The sequence below is a fragment of the Mus musculus genome, chromosome 8 (assembly GCF_000001635.26).
Source record: "Mus musculus strain C57BL/6J chromosome 8, GRCm38.p6 C57BL/6J".
NCBI classification, from domain to species: Eukaryota; Metazoa; Chordata; class Mammalia; order Rodentia; family Muridae; genus Mus; species Mus musculus.
This window is the reverse complement of record NC_000074.6, coordinates 120,914,123-120,921,574: the sequence shown is the minus strand read 5'-3', so window position 1 is coordinate 120,921,574 and position 7,452 is coordinate 120,914,123. Positions and strand designations below refer to the sequence as shown.

At 50.6% G+C, this 7,452-nt stretch overlaps 1 long non-coding RNA gene across 1 annotated transcript; it reads right to left on the bottom strand.

Annotated features, from left to right (window-relative positions):
* Positions 1-1,877: 1,877 nt before the first annotated feature.
* Positions 1,878-4,632, bottom strand: Gm33471. The gene is made up of 3 exons (XR_388116.3): positions 4,488-4,632; positions 2,364-2,540; positions 1,878-2,271 (listed from the first exon to the last, which is right to left on the bottom strand). It is a non-coding gene; the product is annotated as a predicted gene, 33471 (long non-coding RNA).
* Positions 4,633-7,452: the final 2,820 nt, after the last annotated feature.

The window sequence follows — 7,452 nt, the reverse complement described above, 5'->3', positions numbered from 1 at the left end:
TGGTGGACCCATCAAAAGCCTGTAGCACAAGGCAGTCCTTGTGACACCCAGTTTGTTTGACTTGCCGGGGTCAAGAGCCACCCAGCTGGCATGGAAATGGTGCATGGGTTTATAGGGTCGCCATGCCTGTCCCAGGCTCTTTGATGAAGCTGACAGATTCCAGGCGGTACCCAAAACTCCTGCATATACTGGGTGAAGTGGTTTTCAAAGTCAGGGCTGTGGCTCTGTGCTCATCTGACCTGGAGTAATGTAAACTGCCTTCCTCACGAGACACAAGGTTTATTTGTACAGTTTGGGCCATTTCTGTAAATGTTTGACCCGTTTAGAAATCCAATCCAAAAGGCAAGCAAATGAATGCTTTTATGCCGTGCAATGGAATTCGCGGCCGCCAGCGGCGATGCTTTTACCTATGACTATCCATTGGATGCTGTTTAAGGCCTGAGGTAAAGACAGGTTGGTCTTGCTTTGAAACACTGCAAAGTTGTGGGGTGAGAGCAAAGTGCTCCCAGTGGGTGCTGGGTGTGGGCTTTCTTTATGGTGTAATCTGCACACAACACAGAAAGCAATAGATTTTGGATGGGTGGGTGGGGACAGAGCAGAGATACACCTGGGAGTTAGGGCAAGGGACACCCAGAAGCAAGGGTCTCTAAGGTCTATAATCCTGCCGTATCCCAGAATATGTGGATCCATCAGCCACTAAATACCTCCCACCCCAGGGAACATGGCATATCTCTGTTAATGAAAGAACTTCTTCTCTTACGTGTGATGACTGTTTTATGACCCATGAGCTCTCCTGAGCACCGTTGGACTCACATGCTCTGGGCGCATCTCCAGAGGGCCCAGGACTCTGTGTACTTGCTGGGATCCTCTCAGTGTGGTTGGTTTTGTGTGGCTTTGTCAGAATAGAGGTCTGACCTCAGTTTTCTAGTGTGTCTGACTCACAACCTCTAAAAACACCTAGGCCTTCTAAAGACTAGCTAGCATCTCAGACAGGTCCCTGTGGCATCAGGGAGAACTCCAGAGGCTGTTTCCCAAGATAACAGTGTGTAAGTAGGTTGTGGGGGCACCAGGGGAAGGCAGGGGGCAGGACAGCATCCCTAGAGCTGTGGCCATTCCCAAGCCAGAGGTGCTGAGGAAAGAGAGATAGAAAAGATTTAGAAGGAAAGTGCTGTAGCAGTGGCCACTGGGAAAGGAGCAGCGGCCTCAGTTTATCAGACTCAGATGACCTCAAAGGGAGTACTCCTGGGCGAGTGGAGTGTCACCGCCCCAGTTCTCCTGGATTTTCATTGGCTGAGCATGGGAAAAGTGAATTTGGAAGGATAGTCTGGGTCCACAGCCAACTGGATCTGTGGCAGGCTGGCTCAATAGTAGGCTGGCTCTTTGGTGGACCCCACATAGGAAATGAAGATGTCCCTGGAGGGAACCCCATTTATCCACCCTACCATGTACCTCTGTTGCCTTATTTCTTAGCTGGTTTACCCTCATAGCTTACAAACCACTCCCACCCCAGCCCTCTCCTCTCAGCCACTTGTCAGAGGCCAAGGACCTCTACTCAAGCCTGCGTGTGTCCCCGGTGAAAGACCCTGGAGGCCACTGCACACCGGGTCTTGTTCCATTCTAGCACTGAGCTATCTCAACTCCCATCCCCCACCCCTCTCCCTGGCATGCTGAGTAGACAGTTTGAATACCCTGGGGTCTCCTGGCACTTGTTTTGACTAGACATCTTTCTTGCCCATGGAGGGTTCTGGCATCTGTCATCCCCATCCCTACATCGGCCCACTCCTCCATCACCTCATGACCAGTGAGTTCACACAGATGCACCAGCTATTCTGTGGGTTTTGCTTGGCACATCCCATTCTCCGTAGAGGTCAGGCACTTCCAAACTTAGGGCTCACGGAGGCCCGGGTGATGGCTAAGTACCTCAGAGGTGGGATATGGAGTTAGGGGTGGGGGTGTGCACGGTGGGAAGGGGCAGCAGTCGATTGAACATCTCAGCCCAGTCCCTCTTCAGAACCTCAGGCAATGGTTTGCGGTTCAGAACACCAGGGTTGGTTTGTGCTGGCTTCTGACCCAGAACCCAGTGACGCCTCCATTCAGTCCATCTGGGCCCACCCCCACTGTCCGAGCGGTCTCTCCTCAGCTGGTTTGTGGTCTCAGGAAAGCTGTTCAATTTCACCGAAATCAGCAGCACTCGGGGTGTTGGTCTCAGCCCACAGGGTTGGGTGACCATCAGGGCCAATTACAGGAAATGCCAGTTGGAGGCAATTCTACCTTTGTGGAGGCCAAGAGAAGAAGAAGAAAAAAAGTTCCTAACGTTAATTGGAACCAAACCCAGCCCACATGGCTCCTTTTGAGAAACTGACCCCAGCACGCCTCGTCTTTGTTTCCTACTCCATGCTGATCCATCCGGTACTCGCTCTGGGTTCTGCACGATTCACCTTTGCTGGGATCCAGGTCCCCCAGCACGGAGGATTGAACCCACAGATCCCTCTCAAGAGCACAGAGAAGCTCCAGGATCGTCAAAGGCACAGTGACATCATCTGTGTAAAGAGAGAGGCAAGGGCAGAGTAGTGGGCTGGTGGCGTCTCCAGTGACCTGGACCTACGCTCATTTGTAGAGCCTTGTGTGTGTTGCCAAGCTGCAGTTGTGAGTCATCAGGTCATAGCTTTATCTACTGTTCTCTGAACTGTGAGTGTGACTCTGTGTGTGTGTGTGTGTGTGTGTGTGTGTGTGTGTGTGTGTGTGTGTGAGAGAGAGAGAGAGAGAGAGAGAGAGAGAGAGAGAGAGAGAGAGAGACTGTGTGTGCTGCCTACCTTTGATCCCAGCACTGGGGAGGCAGAAACAGGATCATCTTGTATAAGATGGGCCTTGCTAACCAGCCAGCCTAGCCCACCTGATAAGTCACAGGCCAGCCTCAAGAAAAAGAAAGAAGGTGCCTGAAGTATAAGGACTGAGGATGGTCCATACAGAAAGTACATAAGGCTGTCTCCACAGTCACACACACACCTTTACAAAAAGGAAACCTTGTAAGATATAAAATGAGATATTAACCATTCCTTTGAAGTGTGAAGTTTGGTCTGGTTTTAGTGTATTATAGCACAAATTTTAAAACTCGTGGTTGCAAATACGTAGCGTGAGATTTCCCATGCTGGCCAGGGTCCTGTGTGCCTCCCAGTGGCACCACCTACAGTCACAGAGCCTGCAACCACGGCCAATGTCATTGTCCTAAGTTTTTTGCCTCACTCTGGAAAGATAATTCCTCAACATTTAGGATCTTTCCCGATTGCAAGGCTATCTAGGTAAGAACAAACACTATCCGGCTCCCCGAAGGTGCAAATACCCGGCCCATTGGCTTCTAGAAGGTTCTGGGAGATTCTGGCACCTTGCACCTGAACTCTATGGAGGGAACGATTCAATATGGCTGAAATACTTTTATTGACTTTTTGAGGATTTTATACACATGTACCATGGGTTCTGATCAAGTCTAGCTCCTCGCATTCCTCCCCTTCAGCTCCCCCCAGATCTCCCCACATTTCCATCCCTGCTATCAAAATCTTGACTAGCATTCAACGATCAGTCAGTAATAGCAGTCAGTGTGAGTGAGATTCGCCAGGAGTGCTTTATAATTGGGGGTGCTGTTTGTACGTGGCATGTTCCTTTCCTCCTTTGGGGCCTCACAGCTGAGGAGCCTGTGAAAAACTGTCAACCTGTCCAAGGTTTGTTGCAGCAGGCAGGTGCAGCCCCCAGGATGAGGGGCAGAAATGGGACCCAGGGTGTTCTGGTCACTGTCAGGGATCAGAGAGCCTTTACAACTCCTGCTTGGCTCACCCAAGCAACAGCCAGAGTCCCATCTGTGGAACAATTGGCATTTTTCTAAACCGGCTTCAAAAATAAGTAGAAAGAGCGACTTCTTTTTGTTCTCTGAGGCAGGGTCTCCGATAGCCCAGACTGACCTAAAATTTACCAAGTGTACAGGATGACCTTGAACTCCTCTTGTTCCTCCTGCCTCTACCTCCTGGGTGCTAGGCTACTAGATTGATTATTGGCTTAGTTTCCATCCCTCAGCCCCAGTCAGGCTGTAAGCTTCAAGGGCTAAGTGTCCTTTGTCCTGACTCTTTGCCCGGATGCTTATACTCCTGAGCATGTGACAAGTTTTCAACTAATGTTTGTGGACTGTTTTAAAACATGGCAGAGTGAGGGTGGCTAAGGCCATCTGGGTACCGAGACGGTCTCACCCCCTCCCTCCTCCTCATCCCTATCTCTCTTCCTTCTTCAACAGGAAATCGAGCCCAGAACAGAGCTCAGTGGACAGAGCCTCAGGCGTTTCCATTTGGCTTGTGCTGGGCTCTCGACAGACTTATCTGTGGCATGTGCCCAGAAGGTTCCTTGGACTTCTCCCCACAGCCAGCTCTGCTCCATAAACGGGGACATTCATGAGTCTGTGGCTCGGGCAGTGACAAGATAATTGTCACTGAATTTGTACTCACCATTCTTCCTGTTTCCTCCAGATCTGACCGCCTGGAGCCTTGGGGTGATGTGGAGACTGGTGTCCTACAGGGCCGGTGCCAGCGACTGCACAGCAGGCTGCCTGCCAAGCATGGGACTGGAGCATCCTGCAGGGTAGGGTGGTGGTCAGGCAGCTGGCAGTGCCGTGGGCTCTACATCTGCGGGTTTGACTCCCTGGCAATTACATGGTTAGACGTGAGTCTTCACGCTAAGACCCAAAGCATGAACCTCTCCAGGGGCCTGGAGCCCCTCAGACCCAGGAAAGGTGGAGAGGAGGTGACTCAGATAAACCACTCTGCAGGCACAGAACAGCGTTTCTGGGGTACTATAAAATGGAGTGACTCTCTCAGAGTCATGTCAAACGGAACAAGCCAAGGTCCAGGCCCAACTCTTAACTTAAGAATTTAATTATTCTAAACGTGTGTGTGTGTGTGTGTGAGAGAGAGAGAGAGAGAGAGAGAGAGAGAGAGAGAGAGAGAGACAGACAGACAGACAGACAGACAGAGACAGAGAGAGAGACAGAAAGTATGTGTATGTGTGTGAGAGTGGTAAGATATGTGTATGTGACAGAGAGAATTGTGTGTGTGTGTGTGTGTGTGTGTGTGTGTGTATGTGTGTGTGCAATGTGTGTGTTTGAGAGAGAGTGGTATGGTATGTATGTGTGAGAGAGAGAATCGTGTGTGTGCATGTGTAATGTGTGTGTGAGAGAGAGAGTGGTATGGTATGTGTGTGTGTGTCCAATGTGTGTGTTTGAGAGAAAAAGTGGTATAGTATGTGTGTTAGAGAGACGTGTGTGTGTGTGTGTGTGTGTGTGTGTGCGCGAAAAATAGGGTTTTTAATTCCTCTGTGTTCCATGCCCACCTGTGCCAGGGACCTGCTCCACTTGATGCATTATTGGTCGCTGTGAAATATTTGGAAGTAGGGAGGGACATCAGAGCCGTCTGCAGAGGAAGCTGCTACCCAGCAGGCACAGGAGAGGTGCTCCGTGTGTCCCTCATGTGTCCTGGGGCACATGACTCCGGGATACTCAGAGAGGACGGAGGTGGACGAACGACCATGAAGTAGAACAGTGGTGTCCACTCCTGTCTGCAGTTATCGCATGCCCTCCTGCTTAAATAACCTACGGAGCGTTTCTCACATTTATTTATTTACGAGCTGGGGCAGGGACACTCCTGGACGATGCCACACAGGTCAGAGAATAACTCTCCTAAGTCAAATCTGTCCCTCCATCATGAGGATCCTAGAGATGCGATTGAGGCTGCTGGACTTGGCTGCAAGCCCCCCTCACACAGCGAACCAGCTTTCTGACCCTTCTTTCTCATTTTTCATCTTGTCTCCATGATCATCCCCAGAGAGAACTGGGTGGGAGAAGTCACGGCGTACATTGACAGAGGATATGACTTTTGGCTGGGCGAGGTGGCGCCCTTATCATGGCCAGCATGCGTGGCAGAGCTGGGGTGAGCCTCAGGCTACAATGTTCTGTCACCTGACTGTCACCTGCCAGCTGCACGATTCTTATTCTAAATTCCCCTGTGGTGTGGACCCGTGGGAACCTGCGTGGGCCCCCACTTCCACCCTCAGCTTCTGTCCACTGGTTCCTTCCAAAAGTGCTTTGTCTGGATAGCACTGTGCTGTTCTCTGCCCACCCCCCGCCCCTGCCTCCAGGGGTTCGAGTCCCAAGGCACAGCTGTGGGCAAGGACAGGCTGGGATTTATTTATGGCTGTCAAGGGTTTTACTGGGGTCTCCATAAAATCTGCTCGTTGGGTGAGGAAGGTTTATGGCTGGGTCCTGTTTGAGGAGTCTCAGATTCTGCGTGTTGGTTTGTCATTTTGAGAAAAACCACAGTTTGTTTTGCTTTGTTTTAAACAAAGGAATGCCAGGATTTGTGGGAGCTGGAGGGGGGCAGCATCCTCAGAGCTTTCCAGCCTTTTCTGGGGCGTCCTCAGAGGAACCGAAGATACAGAGGGTTGGTGCAGTTCATCCGGTGTTGCTGTGACTTTCAGTCCAGAAATGCATTTTAAATCTCTATGTCTGTTTCTCTCTAAAGCACAGACATGGAGACACAATACAGAACGGTTGACTGTGTTGGGAGGCTCTGTCCAGCGGGTGTGCCTCTGTAGCTCCCAAGCTCCACATTGGGACACACTTGGAAGTCTCTTGTCCAAGTGGAATACACTGTCTGTGTGTGCAAATAGGCAGGGACCTCTTAGAGATCATTTAATTTGATGTGTATGGATGTTTTTCTGCCTGTGTGTCTCTAAACCACATGCATGTCTGGTTCCCATGGAGGTCAGAACTGGAGCTGGAGTTCAGATGGTTGTGAGCCACCGTGCTGGTGCTGGGAATTGAACCCGTGTCCTCTGCAGGAATGGCCAGTGCTCTTTCCAGCTCCGGAGTATCATTAAAAGTTCTCCATTTTAAAGTTAACTGAAATATTTCTGGCTCTGTGAAAAATTGAGTTTACTGTTACTCAGAAAGAAGCCAAAAGCCCCCTTTCCTTCTGTGTCACCCCAACATTCATCTGGTGTTACCCACACACCCACACACCCACACACCCCTTTCTTTTCTGCAGCATGGATGAGTGGTGGTTTTCTCCTGGGCCCCGAGGGTTCACCAGGCCAGGACTCTGCCTCTGAGCCACATCTCTGGCTCCCTCTTTGCTTTCTATTTCAAGACCTGCTTTCACTGAATTGCCGAGGCTGGCCTTGAACTTGCCATCTTCCTGCCTCAGCCTTCCAGATAGCCAGGACAGCAGGCCTATACCACCAGATCTGACTGCAAATATTTAATTTGGATGCCACTTAAGCCATATTTCCTGTGCTTGAGAGCAAACAGAGGGTCCATATACGATGGAATCTGTGGCCTGCACTCTGGTGTTGCTTGTACCTTCTGCAAACAGATATGTATGTGTGGGTGGTGTATGTGTGTGTACAAATTGTGGGTGC